Source organism: Herpailurus yagouaroundi, unplaced genomic scaffold, assembly GCF_014898765.1.
Source record: "Herpailurus yagouaroundi ecotype Mexico unplaced genomic scaffold, PumYag 29, whole genome shotgun sequence".
In the NCBI taxonomy this organism is placed as follows: Eukaryota; Metazoa; Chordata; class Mammalia; order Carnivora; family Felidae; genus Herpailurus; species Herpailurus yagouaroundi.
This window is the reverse complement of record NW_024412377.1, coordinates 83,507,537-83,532,772: the sequence shown is the minus strand read 5'-3', so window position 1 is coordinate 83,532,772 and position 25,236 is coordinate 83,507,537. Positions and strand designations below refer to the sequence as shown.

The following is a 25,236-nucleotide window of genomic DNA, read 5'->3' as shown; positions in this document are numbered from 1 at the left end:
TAGGACCTTCAGTAAACATTAACTAAAAGACATCCTTGCCTCGTTCTTGACCTTAAGTATTTTGTTACTGTAGGTTTTTCATAGGGGCCCTTAATCAAGTTGAATAACTTTGCTTTTATTACAAGTTTCTGAGAGTTTTTATCATGAAATGATTTCATCCAAGGTTTTTTTACATCTGTTGCAATGACTCCATGGTTTTTCTCCTCTACTCTTAATGATATTGTGAACTGCACTGATTGATTTTCAAGCACATGTAAGTAATTTCCCCTGAACTGGAAAGTGAAGGATAGAACATAAGGACATAACACAATAATTACATTAATAATGGAAAATGCAAACATGTGTCCTAATATTACTTATTTAATACACTTTTTTTTTTTAAATCATCACAAAAAGATCAAATGCTACCTATCTGGCTTAGTATCAGTTGGGATAGGACCTACTCAAAGAGGAGAAAGTAATGTTTTCCTTGTCTAATTTAAAATTTTTGCAGGCTTATTGAAAGTACTCATTTCCATTTGTTTTGACAGTACATTAAATAGTTGACAACTCAATACTGCATGTCATTTTGTTTTTATTTCAAGTCATTTGCCTAAAATTACCTTTTTTTTTTTTATTTAGAAAAAGAGCTTGTCTTCAGGTAACTTGTTTGTACCTGATTATGTAGGAAAACTGAATGCCCAGCTAAAAGTTTTACTAGTGGTTCCATCTTCTTTATAATAAAAACAAAAACATTTCTGTGATTAAATGTAACTAGTATTGGGCTACCGCCTGATGCTTTTGATTCTATAAAGTTTAATTTCATTCTAGGGAGAAAACATTTTGGTGATTAGGGGCAGGACTAAGCACCCATCCCCACAAAAAACTGCACATAAAATGAAACAATTCATCATGCAAAAAAATAGCCTCCAAAATATAGTTTCCTGAAAGGTAAATTATAAAAGTATGCATTTACCCAATCATTTTAAATACCATAATTATACAAGCTGCTCATCAAAAGACTTTTAAGACTCATTAAAATCATAAAACAATTCTAATTAAATCCATATTTAAGTTCCTATAACCTACATGGTACTTTAAATCAAACAAGAAAAGTTATATAAAAGATCCAATTAATTGTAAGTTTTTGTAAGAATTAAAGCCTAATTACTCTATGATTAAGTTTCTCCAAAATGTGATCATCAATGGCTCTATTCAGAAGAATTAGCCTTCTGTACCCCAGATGCCAGCCAATGCTGCAGCCCATCTTTGACACCAGCAAACTTACTCCTCTGAAATCAGCACGACTGGGGAAACTTTACCTCCACCCCCAAGGGGGATCCAAGTGGCAAGACCAAACAGAGCCACGTATTTTATACAGATAAATGTCTCCCTATCTGCAGAGGTCCTTATCTGATTAAATGGATTTGTATTCATTAGCAAATTAAAAAAAAAAAATCCATCCTCAGAGCAAGTTTTGGAAACAATGGTCATTTCAGAGATTCCCAAGTTGGTGGTTAAAGATGCATGAGAAAACAGTAAGATTTGCAGCTTAAGGAGAAAGAGAACTAGGCCTTTAAAGGGGACAGCACTAAAACATTTCCTTCTAACCATGCAACTCTTCTTTCTTACTTAGCTACTTGAAATGTTTTTCATTTTTATTAGCCCAACTTCCCACGGGAAAGAAAATAAAAAAGCTCTGTGACATCGCCGCCTCTTGTGTGTTCTCTGAAACTAATTAACCCTATGAAGTTATTAGGGCAGCATCATTTTTTTCTATGACATCACACAAGGTGAAGGTCACTTCTATAATATTCTTGCCTTCATTCATGTGGTGCTTACCCCACAAAATATAATTTATTGTAATTTCCCCAGTGCCCTCATAGCCAAGTGATTAGTTATTATGGTACATAAAAAGTTCAGACGTACAACATATGACTTATAGCCTCTATTTCTGATAATCTAATTTTCTTTTATGGTAAAAAGAAATTTACTATTTATGTTTTATAGATTGTTATTTTGAGAAAACGACTATTTAAAGTTATCTTCATATGGACACTTGCTGATTGCACAGCATCTGCAAGCTGAAACATCCAAATGGTTGAGATATAAAGGCAGTTCTTTATCCAGTTGACAAGAACTTTTTCTGAACTACCCTTGTCTGTGCAAGTGGCAGAATGGTTAAATTAGGCTGGAGCTACCTTCCATCTACTCCCCAGACATCAGAGCAAGAAATGGTGGTTCTAGGCAGATACAGCTGAGTTCAAGTTCCTTCTGCAGCGAGATTTCCTTCCCATCAGGTACACTGTCCCTGACCTGAAAAACCCCTGCCTCTACCATAAAAACATTTCCAGACCTTATAGATGTGGAATTGGTTTTCCTGCATGTTTCTGCTTTTAGAGAAGGGATCTTTTAGAGCCATGACCCTTAAATTCCTGTAACAAAGTTCCTTTCTCCTTCTCTGCTTATGACTATGTTGTCTTCATTTTAATCGTGCTTACACTTTATTAAATGAATGCCAACTGCAGGTGGTTATATTAAAAATGTTTTCTATTCTAAGAGAGAGCACCCCATCCTAGTTGATTTGAAAGATTCTTCTGAAGGGTAAGGTCAGCACACAGTCATTACAAAGAGGAAATCTGAACAGGCTTAGGTTGGTGAAAGAATAGGTGGTCGATTTATCCTGCTCCTGGTAAAGAGATAAAGACATGAAAGAAGCTGCATCTACCAGAGTAGACTGCCAAGACCCAAAGGAAGCCTGTCTGCCTATATCGGGTGTAAAAGGGGACCATACTCATGATGCCTAGTGGTCAGAATGCTGCAGTGGTAAGCCACAGAGCTAATAGTAATGGCTGTTAACTCTTCAGTACTTACTAAGCACTTTATATATATTGACTCATTCAGTCCTCACCGTGATGAAGTAGTTAATATTATATTCACATTTTATAACTAAAGAAACTGAGGCCCTGAGAGGTTAAGTAATTTGTCCACACTTACATAATTGTAAATAACAGAGCAGGAATATGAACCCAATCAGTCTGGCTTTAGTATTTATGCTTTTAAGCATGCATACTGCTCTTTCAATTCTTTCTATTCTGTATTTATTTAATTGAATAGCAAATACTTAATTGCACTTTAAGTATGTCAGGTACTCATCTAAGAATTTTATAGACATTAAATCTACTTAGTTCTCACAGCCCTATGAAATATGTACTACTGAAATATGTGCTATGTATTATTCCCATTTTTCAGAGTAGAAAACTAAGGCACAGAGAGATTGATTAATTTGCAGAGGTTATGAAACTACTAAATGGGAGAGGCTGGGTTTGAACCAAGATGGTCTAGTTCTGTTTATTTTCTTCTGTTGTTTCCTAGTACATTGTAAAGTCTTTTCTTAAAGATTTAGCCTGTCCCAGTTGTTCTAAGGGTGAATAAAATTAGTTGTTCTGGACAAAACACAAAAAGAGGTGTTATGTGAGTCTAGGCATCAGGATGTGGAGGCAGGAGATGAGGAGCAGAAAGAAAATCATCTGTACAAGTGAGCCCAAGGAAAAGGCAGAACAATGGTTCTCCTTCCAGGGCTCTGGGTATACTGGTTTCATTCTTCTTCTTCTTTTTTTTTTTTTTTTAAGTTTACTTATTTTTGAGAGAGAAAGAGAGACTATGTGTGCACATGCTTGCAGGTTAGGAAGGGGCAGAGAGAGGCAGGGCACAGAGGGTCCAAAGCAGACTCCACACTGACAGCAGAAACCCAGATGCGGGGCTCGAACTCAAACCATGAGATCATTACCTGAGCTGAAGTCAGATTCTTAACCAACTGAACCATCCAGATGCCTCCGGTTTCATTCTTCTAAGGGAGGAGCAGCTACTCATAGACCACCTCCTTTCTTTGCCCTCCTCAGGCTTCTGGCTACCCCCTCTTGCTTAAAGGCCATTCTTTCATTGGCCTCCACACCACTATCCTAGCTTTTCTCCTAATATTCTGACCACCCCTGTTGTGGATTGATTTTTGATTGGGCTTCTTCTGCTTTCTACTCTGTAACTAGATAGTATCCTCCACACACTCAGTGTTTGGTCTGTGCTCTCTCCTCTCTCACTGACAGCTCATTGGATTTAACTATCACTGTGAGGCTGATGACCTCCAAATCTTTCAAAACGCCCTTTCAAACGCCCTTTCAAACCGCCACCCCCCCCCATCTCTAGCTATGCAAGACGTATTCTCACTCAGACATCTTGTTACCTCAAGTCTTGGAAATCCAAAATGAAACCAATTGTCTGTCTCCAAACATCTCCCCTGCCATCTGCTCCTGTCACTGTCAGGCCACAGCAGTGGAACTGATTGGCTTCACCTCCTAACTTGCTGTTACTCATTCATGCCTCTGTTTCTGCTCAGGTTCTTTCCCCTAGCAAGGTTCCATCTTCTTACTCCCTGCTATAGACTACATGTTTGTCTTCTCCCAGAATTCATACATTGAAACCTCATCCCTGATGTGATGGTATATGGAGGTGAGACCTTTGGGAGGTGAACAGGTCATAAAGATGGATCCCTCATGAATGGGATTAGTGCCCTTATAAAAGAGGCCCCAGAGAACTCCCTTGTCCTTTCCACTATGTAAGGACACAGTAAGAAGACAGCTGTCTGTGAACCAGAAAGTGGGTTCTCAGCAGACACCAAATTGCAGATGCCATGATCTTATACTTCTCAGCCCTAAAAACATTGAGAAATCAATGTTTGTTGTTTATTAGCCACCCAGTTTTTGGTATTTGGTTATACCACCCCCAAACAGACTAAGTAAGACACTCTTTTAATCCTCTCCATATTTATAGACGCTTGTTAACTTTCTACAAAATCTTTTCTGATTACTTCAGCTTTCAGTGACTCTAAACTCCTTCACATTTAATGTCCGTATTGCAAAATGCAACATCTAATTAATTCTGTCTTGCATTTTTTTCCATGTATCCATCTGGGTCCTAAACTAATCTTAGCTGAGCATATATACTATACATCAGGACTGTGGTACTCTCTGCATTAAAAGAATTATTCAGCACCATCAAGTGGGATTTATTCTTGGGCTGCAGGTGTGGTTCAGTATCCACAAATCAATCGACATGATTCACCACATTAATAAAAGGATAAGAACCATATGATCTTGTAGCAAAAAAAAAAAATTTCTAGCATTTGACAAAATACAGCATCCATTCTTGATAAAACCCTCTATAAAATAGGAATAGAGGGAACATACCTTAACCTCATAAAAACCATATACGAAAACCCCATGGCTAATATCATCCTCAATGGAGAAAAACTAAGAGTTTTTCCTCTCTGGGCAGGAACAAGACAAGGATGTCCACTCTCACCATTACTATTTAACATAGTACTGGAAGTCCTAGCTTCAGAAATCAGACAACAAAAGGCAATAAAAGGCATCCAAATTGTCAAGAAAAAAGTAAAACTTTCACTATTTGCAGATGACATGATACTCTATATAGAAAACCTAAAAGACTCCACCAAAGAATTGTTAGAGCTAATACATGAATTCAGCAAAGTCAAAGGATATAAAATCAATGTACAGAAATTTGTTGCATTTGTATGCACCAAATATGAAGCAGCAGAAAAATCAAGGAATTGATTCCATTCACAATTGCATCAAAACAATAAGATGCCTAGGAGTAAACCTCCCCAAAGAGGTAAAAGATGTGTACTCTGAAAACTGTATAACACTTGTGAAGGAAACTGAAGAGGACACAAAGAAATGGAAAAATATTCCATGCGTATGGATTAGAAGAACAAACATCGTTTAAGTGTCTATACTACCCAAAGCCATCTACTCATTTAATGCAATCCCTATTAAAATACTACCAGCATTTTTCACAGAGATAGAACAAACAATCCTTAAATTTGTATAGAACTACAAAAGACCCTTAATAGCCAAAGAACCCTAAAAAAGCAAAGCAAAGCTGGGGGCATCATGATTCCAGACTTCAGGCTTTATGACTAAGCTGTAGTCATAACAGTATGGTACTGGCACAAAAACAGACACTTAGACCCATAAAACAGAAACCCAGAAATGGACACACAACTATATGGTCAATTAATCTTTGACAGTGCAGGAAAGAATATCCAATGGAAAAAGTCTCTTCAACAAATGGTGTTGAGAAAAACAGACAGCGACATGCATAAGAATGAAACTGGACCACTTTCTTATGCCATACACTAAAAAGAATTCAAAATGGATGAAAGACCTAACTGTGAGATAGGAAACGATCAAAATCCTGGAGGAGAACACAGGCAACAATCTCTGTGACCTTGGCCAGAACAACTTCTTAGTACACATTGTCACCAGAGGCAAGAGAAAAGCAAAAATGAGCTATTGGGACTTCATCAAGAAAAAGCTTCTGTACAGTGAAAGAAACAACAAAACTAAAAGCTAAACAACAACTAAAAACTAAAACTAAAAGGAATGGAGGAAGATATTTGCAAATGACCTATATGATAAAGGGTTGGTATCCAATATACATAAAGAACTTCTCAAACTCAACACCCAGAAAACATATAATCCAGTGAAGAAATGGGCAGAATACCTGAATAGACATTTCTCCAAAGAAGACATCAGATGGCTAACAGACACATGAAAAGATGCTAACCATCACTCATCATCACAGAAATGCAAATCAAAACCACGATGAGATACTACCTCATACCTGTCAGAATGGCTAAATTTAACAACACAAGAAACAGCAGGTGTTGGTGAGGATGTGGAGAAAGGGGAACACTTTTGTGCAGTTGGTAGGAATGCAAACTGGTGCATTCACTCTGGAAAACAGTATGGAGGCTCCTCAAAAAGTTAAAAATAGAGGAGCACCTGGGTGGCTTAGTTCAGCATCTGACTCTTGATTTTGTCTCAGGTCATAATCTCATGGTTCATGAGATCAAGTCCTCTGTTTGGCTCTGTGCTGACAGTAGCAGAGCCTGCTTGGGATTCTCTCATTCCCTCTTTCTCTGTCCCTCCCCTGTTCTCTCTCTTAATATAAATAAACTTTATTTAAAGAAAAAAGTTAAAAATAGAACTGCCTTACGACCCAGCAATTACACTACTAGGTATTTACCCAAGGGATACAAAAATACAGATTCAAAGGGATACATGCATCGTGATGTTTATAGCAGCATTATCAACAATAGCCAAATTGTGGAAAGAGCCCAAATGTGTCCACCAACTGATGAATGGGTAAAGATGTGGTTATATATACATATAATGGAATACTACCCAGCCATCAAAAAGAATGAAATCTTGACATTTGCAACAATGTGGATGGAGCCAGAGTGTATTATGCTAAGTGAAATATGTCGTTCAGAGAAAGACAAATACCATATGATTTCACTCATTTGTGGAATTTAAGAAACAAAACAGATGAACATATGGGGTGGGGGAGAAATAAAGAAAAAAGAGGGAAACAAACCATAAGATACTCTTAAAGATAGCGAACTGAGGGTTGATGGAGGGAGGGAGTGGGGGAATAGACTGAATGAGTAATGGGTATTCAGGTGGGCACTTGTTATGATGGGCACTGGCTGTCGTAAGTGATGAGTCACTGAATTCTGCTTCTGAAACCAATATTGCACTATATGTGAACTAACTAGAATTTAAATAAAACTTTGAAAAGAAAAACAAAAAGGACTGGGGGACTGTCTGAACATCATTCTACCAGATCTTCATTATACCTCTGTGGGGTCTCATTCTCAAAATAAGAGATAAAAATGCTGAGATTAAGAGAGAGAAAGTGCTTTACTCAAACTCATGGGGCAAAACAGCACAGGTAAACTTCATACTCATTTCTGTCTGAGGACAACTCAGATCTTTCCTCTTTGTGTTGACTGAGTCCAATTTCTTTAAACTAATTTTCTAAATCCCTGAGTTTGATTTCTTGTCCCTATGAAAGAATGTGGGTTATAATCTGGAGCATATGTGCAAGTATTATCTTCAGTCTTGTTCTAGACAACATAAGGCATAAATAAATACATACATGTAGCATCAATGATTTCCACTTAAAAATCCAGTAAGTTCTAATATACATTTTAAGTTGATTTCATATTAATGTAGAATAAAATATATAATGTTTTAAATGTTATTCAATTTGAAATATATGAGAACCAATAAAAGCACATATATGCTATAGTCATGTATAGTACAAATTTGTATAAAATTAATGTTTAAAAGTATGATTATTTATAGAACCTCAGACAAATTTAATTGCCAGTCATTGATTTATAGCTCTCTTTTTGAAGCTTTTTCTTCCTTAACAGGATGTGGCTGCATTCTACCTAGTGATTTTACTGATGGATAACTTAAAATAGTGGGAGATGCTGTTGGAAATCTGTGCCCTGCAGCCTGATCACCAATGGCCAGCACCTGCATCTGTATAAGAGGGCTGGCTTCAGGCTGCTGGAATCTACTCTGCCAGTATGGAACAGTCAAAATAAAACAGAACCAGAGCCTGAACTCATGACCACTGACCTCTGACCTGGATGAAGTTACACATCTCATTCTACATTTACCATATTAAACCAATCCACAAAGAAAAAAACTTCCTAGAACAGTATATTATCTCCTATTTCTATTCCTTGTCTTTCTGCTTCCTTCTATAGAAACTCCTCTTCTTGATCTGTCTTCCCCTGCTATGTTCCCCACTAATAGAGCACATTTCCATCACTCCTTGGATCTGCTACTTCCCATGACCTTAAGTTGTCAACTTCTTTGAATTTTTAAAGATCATTCCTTTTATTAAACTATAGTAGCATCTGCATAAAATGTATTTTACCAAAGCATGATCTGTAAAACCTAAAAAATGAAGACAGCAAGTGTTTGAGGCTATGAGGGTGACCCAGAGAATCCTTGGTCAATAGAAGGACAGGAGGCAGCAGTCATTGGGTAAGGTGCCTTTCTTTTAATAAAATGCACTAGGGACTCAGTGCCCATAGCCCTGTTCTCAGCATGGCCAGGAGGAAGCAAGCATTTACATAGCTACTCAACACTGAAAGGCTACTGTCAGTTGCATCTCTTGCAACTAAAATATGAATGTAAGGATTGTCAAAATGGGGAGAGATGTAGGTGAGGAAGAAGAGAAACATCACAAGGGGAGCGTATGTAGATTAGATGTCTTGCCCTGCTGTGCTACATTTGCGGTACATGAACACAGGAAGGGGAGGGCACATCTCTGTATTGTTTGCATGTGCTGGGCTTAAAAAATGAATATTACTGTGCTTTTAAGGTAGATTATGCCAACGATGTGGCTTAAGTAGTGATTTCTGCCAATGTCAGGGTCCTGGCTAGAGACAGGACGAAAAGGCTATTAACACCTACAATGCCAATGCTTTTTGTTTCTGGTTAGAGAGAAGCTCCTGCACCAGGAAACACACCAAAGCAGATACCAAGGACTGGGGAGAAGGGTGTGGTTTCCCAAATAGACGTGTAAATATGGCAAGAGTTGGTGCCTTTTTATCTGAGAGTTGGTGCAATAGAACCCAGTGACTCAGTCAATCTGGGAAAGAGCCTCAATGCTGTCAGTTAAGTCATCATTTCACATGGAGCTTTGCTGCAATTTTCACTGCAGTTTTTGTTTGTGAACTCAGTTAACTTGTATGGAACATTGCTCCAGCTGACTAGACGCAAATGGTCCTGGTTATCATATTGTAACTCCCACCTAACAGAAACTTGTTTTTTTTTTTTTTTGTTTTTTTTTTAATGTAAGTTCTATGCCAAGTCACATGCTCTTACCAACTGAGCCATCCAGGCACTCCAAAATGGTGACTCTTTACAAAAAATAAATAAATTAACTCAATGTGGGGCTCGAATTCCCAACCTCAAGATCAAGAGTTGCATGCTCTACAAACCGAGCCAGCCAGGAACTGTTGCTTTTGAATGTTCTGTCTCAGAGCCTGTTGTTCTGAGACAGTGGTCTTCAATTCAGAGTATCATGGGTGGCATTTGAGTATCATTCCTAAGATATTGGTACCACAGTTCTGTTTTCTTACAACTATCCCTGTCTGTCCTCACCTGAACAAAGGCCCTAGTTTTAATGATGGCGTCCACATGTACACACAGACATAAAGGGTTCATTATTTCTAATCGAAGAACAGAAACTTAGAGAAATAAAGCATTACCTGCCAGTTTCGTGATCAACACTTGCAATAGAGAGCATAAATGCTTCACTTTACAGAAATAGCTAGACCTTTGTGAACCCTCCCAGTGATTAATTAGGAAGCCTGTCTTACAGATTTTTCTCTCAGGTGTAGTAACCTTGTAGCCCTTACCATTAAGAACTAATAAATAAATGCTTGGTTAAGCATAAACAGGGTGATAGGCAGTGAAAGAATGATGATCTTGGTTTTTATGCAATATGCTCACTCTGTCATTTTACCTTGGAGGACAAAATAATATACAGAACCAAAAGTTACAAAAGCAACTACAGTGAGCAATTTGTTAGTATCCACTTAAAAATGTTAATAGCCCTCACTATGAAAGATCTTTGTGGTTAATCATGTAATATGATTAATTCTAAAAAATTCATGATTTTAAGAAAGTGTTTCAAATTTTGCAATTAAACTGAAGACATGTACTAGGTAAAGACATCTAGAGGGTGATCAGATGTTTAAATTTACTGTAAAAATAGGAAGTAAACTAGATCACAAAGCAAGTACTCAAAATCACATGGAAGCCTGCCCATTTAGCAAATATTTGAGTAGCCGATTTGCACAAGTGTTGTAAGTGACTTATCATATTAAACACAACTCCTCATCTCCTTCCCATATATTTTATGCCAGTAAACCCAGATAACTGCCAAAGGCTCCCATCATCCTTTTTAAATAAACTTTAGAAAGTAGTATGTCAAGCTGGGAGCTTTGACAATCATGAAATGTTATCTTAATCTTCAAAATTTTAACTTCTTTCATGAACATGACAATAAAAAGTAGTTAACGTCATTACAGCTTTGCAGTCAGAATCCCACAAACATGACAGTGTACTTAGAAAAAAAATTCAAACTAGCTGATGACAAAATATTTGGATAACTATCTGAATCTATAAATAACTAATTCATCCTAAAAGGATCTTTAGAGCAGCAACAAATTATTTTATAAAATCTAGGACACAATATGTGAGTCAGATCATTCACTTTTGTTCCTGGTGCAATGTGGGTTATGAAAATCTGATAAATTTGTACTTCTTTGAAAATTGCCAGCTCAGTCAAGAATTTCCCTTAAACCAAAATAGTGACTTGAGACATACACACAAATATATTCTTTAGGTAGAATAAAGAGTTCAGATCTACATTTTGTTCTCTCAAGCCCACAAAAAGTATCTCCCAAAGATGCTGCCTTATATCTTGAATAATTCCTAAATAAAAAAAAATGCCGATTTACTTGGATAAGAGAGCCCTGGATTAGGTGTGAACAGGGAGTAAGAGAGCTACCTAAAAATATCACAGATCTTTGCAAATCCTCTTTCTGTTACACAGAATGTTAGCATGGCCCTTGCATTCAAACAAATGCAAAAAACTAAAGACCATTAAGTAAACTGTAAGCTCTTTTTGCAAAACATAACTTTAGCTTTCTTTGTAATTCTTCCAAAGATTAACATGGTGCCACTGTGAGCTTCCTACATACACTGGTCAAATGGGTTTTACCTTCCCCCACCCAGGAACAAATGAAAAGGAAGAATATCCAAAAGACAACATCAGAAAGATGCTCCGGTTTTCTGGGTATTTAATTAATATCCACTTTTCTGGATATTTTAAACTGTTCATTAATAAAACTATTTATATGCTCTCATCTATAGAGAGCAGTTAATAGTGACTAAAATCTCACTACCCAGAAATAACTTCAATATTTGGTGAATGTCTTTCTAAGCATCTATGTTCACAAAAAAACAAAGAAAAATTTTTAAATAGGATAATTCTATAAATGATGGCTTTAATAACAAATAACAAAGAAAAAAGTGAAGTGAAAGGGAAAAATGGACTTCTGAGAACTGTTTCCTCACTGAATTGTTAGAATTCCTTAAAAAATCCTTTAAATTTATTTAAGAAAAAAAATACTATGAAAGAACTAGAAGTGGCTGAAGTCCGTGCTTAAAAAGCATCTCTTGAAAGCAGAAGGAAAAGGATATGCTGACACATCAGTGGTCCTGCCTACCACTTCCCTTTTTCTCCACTCTTCAGTAGTTTATGTATGTGTGTGGGCACACTTATGTATGTATTTACACTTTCAGGATTTATAACATTCAACCACATATCTAGATTTCCATAACTGTTTAATCTTAGCTTTTTTTATCAAGTGTTTTATTTGGATTCATCTTTTGCTAATAATAATTAGCATGGGTGCTCCATTCCCTAAATTCTTACCTGCTTTAGAATGCTGTCTTTATATATGAAAGATAACTTGCCTATGAATGAGATTCTTAGATCAAATTTTTTTTGCCCCTGGAAACTAATAGGCACAGCCCCACTGTTCTCTGTCATTAAGTGTTGCTTTGAAGAAGTTTAAGACACACCTGGTTTTCTCCTTTATCAGACTTAATTTCTCAGGCATCTCTAAGATGCCCAAGTAATTTTATCCTTAAATACCAGAAATTACATTAGCATATGTTTTGGTGTTGATTATTTTGTATTAAGTTTTCTCACACCTAAAGGGCCTTTGGCAATATACAGATCAAATCTTTCTTTAGGAATGTTTTCTTATATATTACATAATTTTTCATTCCATTTGTTCTGCTATTCAGAAATTTTTTGGTTGTTGAACCTCCTTTGTCTGCTATATCTATCATTTCCTTTATAATGAATTTTATAGTTTTATCCTAATTTGGTTTGTGAGATTTATCTTCCACAATTTAATTTCTCAATTCTGATCCCCATGACTTTATTTTCAGGAGTATTCAGTTGAACAACACAGAGGTTAGAGGCACAAATCCCCCGCAAAGAGCTGAAAATTCATATGTAACTTTTGACTCCCTGAAAACTTCATGGAAGCCTTACCAATTATATGAACAGTCAATTAATGTGCATTTTGCGTATTATATGTAACATATACTGTATTATTACAATAAAGGAAGCTAGAGAAAATGTTATTAAGAAAATTCTAAGGAAAAGAAAATACATTTATAGTATTATAAAAAAAAAAGTGGTTTGCGCAGTTCAAATCCATGTTATTGAAGGGTCAACTATATATTCTAATTTTTATTGCCTTTAAGGGGGCTTCCAAGTCTATAATGATTTCTACTTTTTCCATTTTTCCCGAGTTATCCAGCTCAGTTTTCATTTTCTGTCATTGTACCACTTTTTTGAATTGTCCTTTGATTGTTTTCAAGAGGTCATGTTGTCTGTAATTTCTTTGAGACTCTGGAGAATTATTTTTTTGAACACTTCCTGTGTTTCTCTGTGCCATCCTTCGTCCAATGCATACTCTTCATTTGTCTTTCATTTTCCCTTTTTCCCCGAGTTTTATGTATAGGTCATAGTTGGGTTTTTCATGCTGATAAGGTAAACTTTCTTAAGGACAGGCTATTTCTTTTTGTTGTTTATTTGTGCTCTGGCTTCTTCAAGCCTCTCTGAAATTAATATATAATCTGATTATCATCAAGAGTTCTTCTAATACTTGCATCATGAATATCTTGAGGTCAGTGTTAACAACCTTTAATCCAATGCTTCAGTGTTTCTCACACATCAAAGGTTTCCCAAAAACTCCTACCATGGGCTGGCTGATTCTCATCTCTCTTCTTTTCTCAATGCTTATCTATCACACTCCTTCAGGCTCCTCTGAAAGTCTAATCACTGTTCATCAAACATTTGTGGGCTAACCTTTCACTCCACTTCTGTCTCCAAGTGACATGTGATGTTTGTGAAAACAGTTTTAGGGCATTAATACACCTCTGGAATGGAGGACTAAGCAAAGGATCAAATTGACTCTATTTTATTAAACACCACGTTGCTGTTCTTTTTTGGTTAGAGAAGTGGAGAGCGTATTTTAAAGGTAGTGTCCTTCTTAGTTCTTTATTTTGACATGGTTATATGTTTTTGTATCAGGGATTATCGTGTTTCTTTTACTCTCCAATTCAGATACTGAGTCAGCAATGTTCTTTTCTCCTAATTAGGTTTTAGTTATATCTAGGGGCTCCCTAGGTGCCTGTGGCCAAGAACTCTAATATAAATAAAAATGCAATATAATTTTCTGTTCTATTATAATTATCAACTGAGTTAAACCTACTGAGATGACTATTAAGCTGCAACACAAACTTTGTGAAATGTGTGGTCCCTGAAAACATTTTTTACCTCAGTCCTAAAACGACCCAAGTTGTCAGAAAGGGGTAAGCTTACATATCACCTTCTTTTTAAAAGCATACTTTCCCAGACCTTCAGAACTTTTCCAAGCCACTCTGCCCTGGCTGTAGTCTGCCCTAATTATCTTTGGCAGTGAAGGAAACTAAGAGGCATCTCCTCAGCTCCTGCTCCTCATCTAGAGTGTTGTAACTGAAGACAGAGGCAGATAAAGGACTATTCTTCTAACTAGAACAAGTTTGGCTTGAGTTATTTTATTTTTTCAAGTATTATATTCTCAAGTATCCTGCAAACATTCTTTCCCTGTATTTCTGTGGTGCCCAAACAAACAGGAACATCATAGATAAAAGGGGGTTTTAAAACAATAACCACAATCATACAACATGGTAAGTAAATAATAACATATTGCATATTTGAAAGTTACTAAAAGAGTAGATCTTAAAATTCCTCATCGTGAAAAAAAATTTTGTAACTATGTATGGTGACAGATGTTAACTAGACTTACTGTGTGGCGATCACTTGGTAATGTATACTAGTACTGAATCATGTTGTGCACCTTAAACTAACATGTTATATGTCAACTGTACCTCGATAATAAACAATTATAACAGACTAAGGAGACATACTGTTTTCACGACTGACAAAACTGATAGCATTCATCCACTTTTGTATCTCATCTTTCATGTACTTCCACAATATAGGGAGGCTCCAAGTAAAACACTTCTTTGCTTTACAATCAGGCTGAACTTATTCCTTAAATCCAAACTGTGGCTTCCATGTTTTATGCTATATTATGGTCTATGATATTAGTGTTAAATCAAATCAGACATAAACAATTATAGCCATTGACAGTTAATCATCATACAAAGCATCAAATATGTAAGTCCATATAGTTCATGGTATTTTTTTAAAAAACTAAGAATATCTAAAATATTTACAAAACAAATGGTTTTTAGTAGCTCTACTGGTTTGTAATACTGTAATGTACTTTATTTTCCAGCATAATTAATACATTTTAAATATCTGTTTCAGCTCAAGACTTAAAATATTAACAAATATTCTTTCAGGGAAAATATCATTAAAGCAAGCTTAGAAACTCTAAATCAGAGTAACATTTTACAGACAAACTGCAGTTAAGTAAAACAAACAAATAAACAAAATAACAGGCCTCATGTAATTTTGCTTACAGGGAAACCCATTCCAAGATTCTAATGAGCATTCCAAGCACACAGTGAGAGAGAACCCTTATCTTAGTGAATGACTTCAAAGTATAAAGCTTGGGTTTGAATTAACTAACATCTATTATTCAACAGTTCAGTTCGACAGACATTTACTATACATATAGCACAAGGCACTGAGTTAGGTGGTATGAGGTATAAACAGACATAGAAGACAGGCCTCAAGGAGTGAACAAGCCAGTAACTAGGAGATAAAGCATGCGTACAGGTCACTGCAATAGCAGACAGAAAGTGGTGATGCTATGAAAGGTAAAAACGAAAGGCTGGGTTAGCAGAGAAGCCGGAAGATTCACTTTTAGCTGGGAATTAATGGAGAAGGCTTTGTGTAGGAGGGAGCATTTGAGTTGAACCTCAGAGGATAGGAAAGATGGGGCAGGGACCTAGGAAGGGCACAGCATGATCAAAGTCTTGCAAATGTGGGGCGCCTGGGTGGCGCAGTCGGTTAAGCGTCCGACTTCAGCCAGGTCACGATCTCGCGGTCTGTGAGTTCGAGCCCCGCGTCGGGCTCTGGGCTGATGGCTCAGAGCCTGGAGCCTGTTTCTGATTCTGTGTCTCCCTCTCTCTCTGCCCCTCCCCCGTTCATGCTCTGTCTCTCTCTGTCCCAAAAAAATAAATAAACGTTAAAAAAAAATTAAAAAAAAAAAAAAAAAGAATAGTTAAAAAAAAAAAAAAAAAAAAAAAAAAGTCTTGCAAATGTGAAAGGAGTAGAGAGGTTTTGAACAAATGGAGCATAGCTTGTCCATGGGAAGACGTGTTAAGGTTGGAAAGAAGCTAATGTTTACACCTGAAAATGGATTGGGGTTTATTCACATAAGAAAAAGTGGTTTTCCATGTTCCCTGTGCATTCAGAATCCCTCTGGAGATCCAGTTAAAATTCCAGTTCCAAGGCCCATCCCAGATACTGGTCCGTGCATGTGCATTTTCAGTGAGCACTCTAGATCGCTCTGATCTGTGGTCCTTAGAACCACACTTTGCGGAATACCTGTGTGGGACCTGGAAAGCAGTTCTTCTGAATTTAGAATATATTTTTAGGTAATAGAAACTTTGCATGTTTTTTGAACAGGGAAAATTTGGTTATAGAAACTCTGGTTGTTTCGATTTGTTTATGGCACTAAATATTTTTTTCTATTATGAAAGCAGATAATGAGCCCTTGAAAGGATATTGATAAAATGTAATCTCTCTCTCTCTCTTTCTCTCTCTCTCTCTCACACACACACACACACACACACACACACACACAAACAGCCTACACCTCCAGATGTAAGAAATTTCTCTTCTACCAAAAAGAGTGTTCAGAAAATAAGCTGTGCAAGCCCAAGAATTCTGCAGAGTTTGAAGTGTCTGTATTCACAAGCAGCGTGAAACATCAAATGCTCTGCACATCAGTAGGTTTGGGTAGAAGAGAAATTTAAATAAGGGATGAACTACGCTGTGAAACAGTAAGAAGGACTTCTATGTAATCTGACCTGTCAGTGTTAAGTTGAAAAGGGGTGTGCTCATGCTTACATAAATCTTCATGCTGCTTTTACTAATTAACATGTGTAAAAATCATAGGAAAATTTTCCACAGGAGAAGGTGATGCCTCTCCTTACCCCTTTATAATTCATTTTTCTTCTAAGCTTTTTTAATGGTGGCTGGAATCCTGCAGTAGGAATCACATTCTTGATTTTTTGACAGCATTGCCACATTTTCATCCTTTTGGTGTTTCTTAATTTCCGACTCTGCATTTTGACAGCTCAACCCTGTTGATTAATGCCTTGTAGGAACCCCTATATGGCCTGCCTGTTAGCGATCTAATTTTGTGCTGGAATGCCTGGGCTGGTATGTTGAACCGATTCACCACCCAGGTGGCTACATTTGGACTAAATGAGCTGTGAAGGGTTTCATCTTTGCCCATCACAGTCTTCCTTAGCTGAGCCCCACAGTATGCAGCCACCGCTTCGACATGATTTGTCACAACCCATCAATAGAAAATAAATTATTGCCATTCTCACTTGTCAATGGGCTTGTCTTCACTTCGGCTGGCCTAATGATTGGAAGCTCAAAGGGAACATTTCCCATCTTTGTGGAGCATGATTATGACCGAATGCACTGCTCCCCTATGCATCTTGGCCAGTAAAAACACGTAGGGAAAGCAAATTAATTGGCTGTTTTGCGCCAGTGATTAGAACATTACGCTCGAAGTCTGCAGAAACTGATATTAGGCAAGCAAGATTAGGTCGGTTCTGACTTTTATTTGCTTAGTGCAACATGATTAGCAACTGCTTCATTCAAGGTTAGTGCTCTTGCTGCTGAAGAAAATCTTCATAACATAATGATGCTGCATACCTTTAAGCTGATAAGCATGTTCCAGGCAGAAATCAAAAATCTCTTTGGGAAAGGAAGCAAATGAGGAGATGTAACAGAGAACTCATCAAATGGCTTTAGAGCCATTCTTATGGCTGGCACTTTTGAAAATTATATTCCTAGGAAACCCGCTCTGCAAGCTATATTTGCAGAATGTAGAGATGGTAATTGTGTCAGTTCACGAGACAAAGAATAAAAGTACCCAAGGAGCAACACGAAGTAGAAGGTGACACCTTTCAATGAACTAACTAAAAATGAGCTTGCTTTAAAAGAAACCGAAACTCTTCTTTTTTACAAACTACAGAAAGAGCAGGAAGAGCAAAGGATACAATGGCAGGGCATCAAGTTAGACCTCATAATTAAATTCAGAGATACAGTAGATCAAAGAGGAAACTGTATTTAAAAAATTAGGTCTAGGGTGTGGATTTGAGTTTCCCAGTTAACAGCTTTGCCTGCAGTATAATGACAAGGGGCTTTATCTAACAGAACAATAAACAAAGATGCGGTGTACAAGTAAAAGAATGCCTGACACTTTAATTATTTTAAATATGGCGTGGTTTTAGATTTGGGCCATGTCTACAAAACTAAGCAGTTTTTTACGATTGCCCTATCTTATCTACCACCACCACCTAGGAATGAGAGAGGGAAACCTACTGTAAATGAAAATCAAAATGTGAGTTCCCAACTTCCATCCTCTCTGGCCTTCTTAGTAAGTCTTTTGCCATCTCATTGTTTGTTCTTTAGCCCAGAGACAGATGCCCCAGGAGTACAACTAAATCTGCAAAGGATACACACTTTAGAAATACTATTAAGTGTACTTTCATGTTTGTTTAATGTAGCTCAGGTCTCACCTATGCCACAGAACTTGACGCATGTGGTTTAAGAACACTAAAATGCTTCTGCTCAGTACCAACAGAACCGAGGGATGCAGGGAACTTTTTCCCTACATCATAAATATTTTTGTTTACCAAACCTTTAGCATTTTCTTCCTCTTTTCCTAGCATGAGTTACTGTCTTCTGATCTTTGGAGACATAAGGTTCTTGAGCTCCCAAGTCAACCTCTTTGTCTTCTGGATTAAGGTCACATGTCATCTTGGAGAACTCCTCCTTTCACAGGTTAGTGGTCCTTATTGGAGGAAGTCTTGCCTGCTCAAGGCCTTCCTTCTTGCCCTCTCCTGTTTCCAGCTTCTTCCAGTAAAGCACACTGCATCTTTTACTTCTCCTTTTATCTTCTTCCTGTCTTGGACTATTCAAGTAAGATCTATGTCCTGTATATTTTGTCTGCTATTTGGGTTCTACTTACAACTCAATTTTACCTTCTTGTCTTTGTATTTTGCTGCCCCCCAATTTTTTTAAATGTACACACACTATCCTTTACTTGACCCCATCTGCTCAAATTTGATCCTGGTGAACATTCTTTATCTTCTTTAGCTCCTAGATCACGATATTTCCTTACAAAGCATATCCCTAACTGCATTCTGAGATGTGACTATATGTTTTATGTACACAATGATACATACACACACACACACACACACACACACAAACACACATACACAAATTAAATTTGGGGTCTTTTTAGAAATTATGTACCCATACCTGAATCAACACTGGGAAGTTAGATGAGAGATCACCTGGTATATTAATAAATACACAGTTGTTACTCTATATTTAACACATAGATGGTTTTTGCTACCCAATGGCTGCCTTTATCTATGCTGTCTATGCAGTGGTTGCTGTCAATACTATGAATATTTGTGTGATTTCAACATATATTTGTAATATTTCGTATTTATTAAGATAGTAAGGATTTGTACTACACACATTTGTCGTCTGTGGAAGGTGAAAAAATAAATTTTTAAAAACAAAGTAGTCGTGTGTTTCTCAAACTTTTTCCCAATCAAAAAAAAAAAAAAAGCAAAATGATTGAATTCTTCAAAGTAAAAATAAACAATCTTATCTCTTTAGCTCCTGTTTATATACTGTTAAAATAGAATTATGAAACACATGCAATGTCAAGATTAGGAAATAGGGTCTAGAAAACATCTGCATCAAGGCTTTACAATACACATATCGACCCTAAAGAGACAGCTCTCTCAAGAAAAGTGGAGGGTCTGAGATTTTACCCCGTTTTCAAGCTAACCAAATAGCCTGTCACAGTCTCATAAATGCTGACAAAAACACAAGGCCTTTAGGAAAGAGGCAAAGATGTTACTTAATCAGGGCACCAGGGGCAAATCAGCTTCAGGTTTACGTTGTTACTATAGCTCCTCAAGTTGCACAGGGCAATGCAGATTGGCCCAGGTGGATGCTGCACCCATAGAGGGTTTGTGTCTCAGCTGAGGAATCTCAAAATTAGGCAATCTACTCTTACAAGATGGCTTCTGGAAAATGCACCCACCCTTTGCCCCTAAAGGGGACATTATCTTTATTATCTTGGTGAAGAAACAAATCTGTCTGTCCTGAGGGAGGCACTACCTCTGTCATCCAAAGGCTTTTTGCTATCGCCAACATCCCTGAAACGCAAACATCCTTGGAAAGATAGTCCAGAACAAAAGCTGTCATCACCTGTGGAAACACCATGGAGAGCTACCACCTTAATAAAGTTTTAAATACTATTAATAATATTCATTAGAATACTTCTGTGGTCTAGGTTGCTGTGTATATTATATCATTTAATTTTATCAATAGGTCTATGAAATAAGTACTATTATCCTCATTTCATAGATAAGAAAAATTGAAGCACTCTAAGTTACTTGACCAGAGAGGACGTTTTTCTGCAGTACCTGCTACTCAGTATGCTGTATAGATAATAGTAATATTCTTGTGTAAAAAATAACTAGTCAGAACCAAATTTTGATGCATGCATTTCAGAAAGGAGGCATAAAATGAAGTTCCTGATAGGCTATTGAAACAAGTCTGGATTTGACTAGTTATAATCAATATGAATCGTGTACACTTGTATATTCTTTTGTAATTGACCATGGGGTTTCACAGATATTATTTTTTCTTTCAAAAACTATTGTTTGGTTGTCTACTCTAGGAAAAGTATTACGTTTGGTTGTAGTGAACAGAAATAATGTTATTGCCTTCATTGAGCTTAAAGTCTAATCACAGAGAACACTGTCAAACAAGTAATACATAATTACTTAGTGACATTGCATACTTTGACCTGGATGATCTCATTTATTTCCCCCAGAATGTGTTGCCATATATATATACTTACTCATGACCTCCCAGAACTATAACTCTGGTTTCTATCTGACTGTGAGTTTCATATTTTTTTATCTGAAAGTTTTGCTAGGCATCTTGGGTGTTTCTTCCCACAAAAGGCTTTTCTCTGGTGCTCTCTACCTCAGTGAATGACAGAACCATTTATCCAGTGACCAAATGAGACATTTGAGCATCATAATTTTGCTTTTTTCTGATAAACCATCAAGTCCTATTTTATCTACTAAATATATTTTGAATTAATCCCCAGTGCCACTCAGTTAATTAAGGACACCATTGTCTCTGGTGAGAATGACTGCAAGACTGACTTGCAAGTTGGTATTTTACTATCTCCTATTTTGCCCACCCCCTCTAAACCCATCTCCACTTTTCAGTTAGAACTAATTCTCTACAAAGGAAATTTGGTTAAGTCATTTCCCTATTTAAAACTTTTGATTCTCCATAGTCCTTAGGATAAATTCTTTGCAGAACACACAAAAGTGCTTTATGAGGGGACCCAGACTCATCTTTTACCTTAACCAACTCTGATTTCCAGCATAGATAACTATTTTCACATGTGAATGTATAATGTTCTTTCTCATCTTGAGTGGCACAGGTGCTGTTTTGTGCAATGGAATACTACTTTGCTTTTTTGCCTTCACTTGTCTGACTCTCCTTCCAGCTTTGCCTGGCCAACTCCTATCCTTTGAATTCTAAAGTGTTGCTCTTATTGTGAAGTCCTTGCTGCTGTTCCTAATTTGGATTGAATTTCCTTCCTCTGTATTTCAGACAGCACCTGTCCTCTGATGATGGCATACATCATATTGGACTGTAACTGCCTTTCTATTTGTTTTTATATACTACAAACCCCAGGAGGGACAGGAACTGTGTCTTCTTTACCATTCTGTACAAAGTGCTGAAGTACCGAGCACCTACCACACTCTCAGTATTTTTTAATGCATAGATGAGTATATACATAAATGAGTGAATAAGTGAACAAATGAACTAGGACTCCTGTAATTTTCTCTACAGCTCATGTGATGCATGGAGAAGAGGGGCTCTACACAGATTAGACTCTTCTCTCTCTTATTAAGTAATTGGGGACATATTTGAAAAGAAATGGAAATTAAACCATCAAATAAAAACAAGATAATAAAAAGGAAACCCTTCAAAATAGGCTTTTATTCATTTAAACAAACCTTTGATATAAGAGAAGTTCGTTTTTGTTTGGCCTTGTCTCACTTCCACACCCTTTCCTAATTAGCATCACTCTCCCCACCTCCAGCCTCTTCTCCTAAATCAATAACTGAGTGTTCTTGCTGAGCTTAGCTGCCCAAAGCCATCCACTTTTTGGGGCCCCAGAGCTTGCCCTGTTTGAGGAATTCGTCCGGTCCTGGCTATCTTTATCTTGCCTTAATCAAACTTCATTTCATCCTACATTCCTTTGCAAATGTAACACTGGCTGATATCCTAATGGCTCAAGGAATTATTTTTGCATTCTAGGAGTTAAAATGCCTCAATTCAATGGAAAGAGAACAGTAAATACATGAGCAACTGTGACAAGCTATTGAGCTTTAGAACACACATCAAATAATAATCTCCATTCAGACTTTTTCCCTGTGTTTGTGTGCGGGCCTAGCCTGAGTTCTGACAAAGAAAAATCATTAAAACATTGTTAATTGTATATATGAAATACAAATTTGGTTAAGAGTAGGATAATCTAAATCACAACGTTCAAACGACATTAACTTGCTTCTCTTTTCCTATTGAGGAATTCATTAAGGAAATACGACAGGCAAACAATTTCAAAGGACAAGAGAACAGAAGTGAGAGCTTCAGAAAGATGACTTTTTAGGTTGCAGAAAGCATTGGGTGACAAATATTCAGGGAATCAGGAAGCAAGATGGAATGGCAGTGAAGGAAATGGAAAAGAAGCATCCGAATGGCAATAAGAGATAAGGGCCGAGTGGAAATTTGAATGTATTAGCAAAGGAGAGCAGAAGCTAATGAACGTAGTAAGAAAACAGACCTCATGTGCATGAGCACAAGTCTTCATCCAGCAGGTACATTTCACACAGGCGAGAGGAGAGATCAATGCAAGAAGTAAACCAGGGTGCAGGAAACACCATTGATTGAGGAATGGGAGAAAGGGTTCAGAAGACAGCATAGAACAAAGATTTGACCTTAGACTTAGTGTGGGGGTTGTGAAGAATCAGATATTTTTTAAAAAATTGATGAGCTGAAATATTGACAGAGATTATAGAGAGATGTTTTTGTCTGGCTCTAAATATGAGATAAAGATGGAAAGAAAGATTTATGAGTTAAAGTTCCTTCTATTTTTATTATTGCTAGTCTCATTGGCCTAAGTACTTGTTTTCTCTATTTCTCTCTTCCCATTTTCCCTGATTAATCTTTCTAAAAGCCATTTGATTATGTCAACCTAGTTATTGCTTTGTTAGTTACCTTTTATGAGCCCCTTCCTTATCTCCTAGTACTTTAATGCCTTGACTCGTTTCCTTCTCCAGTAAGCTTCTTGAGAAGGGTGGGCCTTACCTCGAATGCATTTTCTCCTAGTCATAGTAATCTACCTGGCCTAATCAATGACCTAATCAGTGAACACTTTTGATCTTAATCTCTGGCATTTGAACTAACTAATGCTTGTTCTTTCAAGAAACTCTCTCCTCATTGCTTTCTTACTTCTTCTCTTCTGGTTGTCCTCCCTGTCTGATCAATCCCCAGGAGTTCCTCCTCCACCTATCGCTACCCCCACCCCTTCTCTGAACTCCACAAACCCTTCTTTGGCCATCTCATCACCTTCTGTCAAGTAAACCCCTAGGCATTCCTGAGGACTCTCACCTGATAAGCTCCAAAGCCATATTTGCAACTATTCATACTTCCATGAGGATAAAGTCCTGGCACCTCAGATTCAGTATCCAAACTAGCATTCATTATCTCACTGCCTCCTCTTGACCCCATAGTAGATGCTCCTTCATTGTGATTTTGGTGTATTGGGGAAGACAATTCAGTTCATCCCATTGAAAAAGACTCTCCCAACTTGCTTTGTTCAGGCTGGTCCAGCACCCCCAGCATATCACCTTAACATCATTCCATCAGTTTAGAATTACACATCAGCTAGGTGATTTGACCCCAGATAGGTATTGGTTCTGTCTAACTGTAGGAAACAGAGAACAAAGTAAGAATGTAATAACAACAGTGTTTAAGGAAGATCACTCTGGCATTCAACGGAAGGGATTTAGGCCTGAATCTGGAACTTCAGTCTGGGACTTGGGATGAAAAGGTAGGGGTAGCAGTGGGCATAGACAAAGAGGAACATTTGTGTAAGACATGCTGAGAGAAATGTTGCTGGGAGGCAGTTCCATTCAGCTGGAATAGAAGGTATGTTTAGTTGCTGTCATTTAAGCTTTTTTAAAAACTTGGCTTTTCACACCGGTCAGGAGGAATAAAGCAATTCATTTGCGATAACAGGAGGTAAAAGGCAGTGACTGCCTGGTGCTATAGGACCCTGGGCCGGGCCTGCCAGGCTCCCATTCATACTAGCGGACTCTGTCTGCCCTGAGCCGATTAGCATAAACACCACTAGGGCTCCATTTGGAGAGGTGAGCCATGTTTCTCCACCTCCTCTCCTCCCCTCCAAAGAATAGATTCACAGGAATTTTTTCTAAGAACTTTCCTATGCCAGAGACAGCCACAAAAGAACAGGAAATAGCTTGCTGGTTTGTTTTTTTTTTTTTCTTTTTTACACATTTCTAATCCTCTACTATTGCCCTTTCTTTGGTGATATTTTAGGAGAACTGAAAAGTACAGAAACAGATTAGATTAAAATCTATATTTTAATCTTCCAGTTGCCAAATTTCCATGAATTTATGTTAATTAAATAACTCGAATCGGGCCCTCATTTACACATTTACTCCTTAATTATTGTGATTATCTTCACTTTAAAATTCTACATCATCTAGAAATGAGTCCCATAAAACAAAAAATATTATGACATATTAATGTTGACATAAGGGGAAAATATGAACATTCCAAAAGATTTTTCCTTTTTTTACCATACATACATGTAAGAGTTGAATATGAGGCAATTATTCAAGCATTTCAGAGTTCAAAATATCTCGA

At 37.2% G+C, this 25,236-nt stretch overlaps 1 protein-coding gene and 1 long non-coding RNA gene across 5 annotated transcripts in view; one reads left to right on the top strand and one right to left on the bottom strand.

Moving 5' to 3' along the window:
- The window catches only part of KIAA0825 (KIAA0825 ortholog), a 391,857-nt gene that overhangs the window by 39,890 nt on the left and 326,731 nt on the right, over nt 1–25,236 (bottom strand). The gene's annotated exons all lie outside the window — the stretch shown is intronic.
- LOC121013078 (uncharacterized) overlaps nt 16,230–25,236 on the top strand; it is a 32,025-nt gene continuing 23,018 nt past the window's right edge. For both annotated transcript variants that reach the window (XR_005782490.1, XR_005782491.1), the window contains exon 1: nt 16,230–19,005. This is a non-coding gene — a long non-coding RNA (uncharacterized LOC121013078). The remainder of the gene's footprint in view (nt 19,006–25,236) is intronic.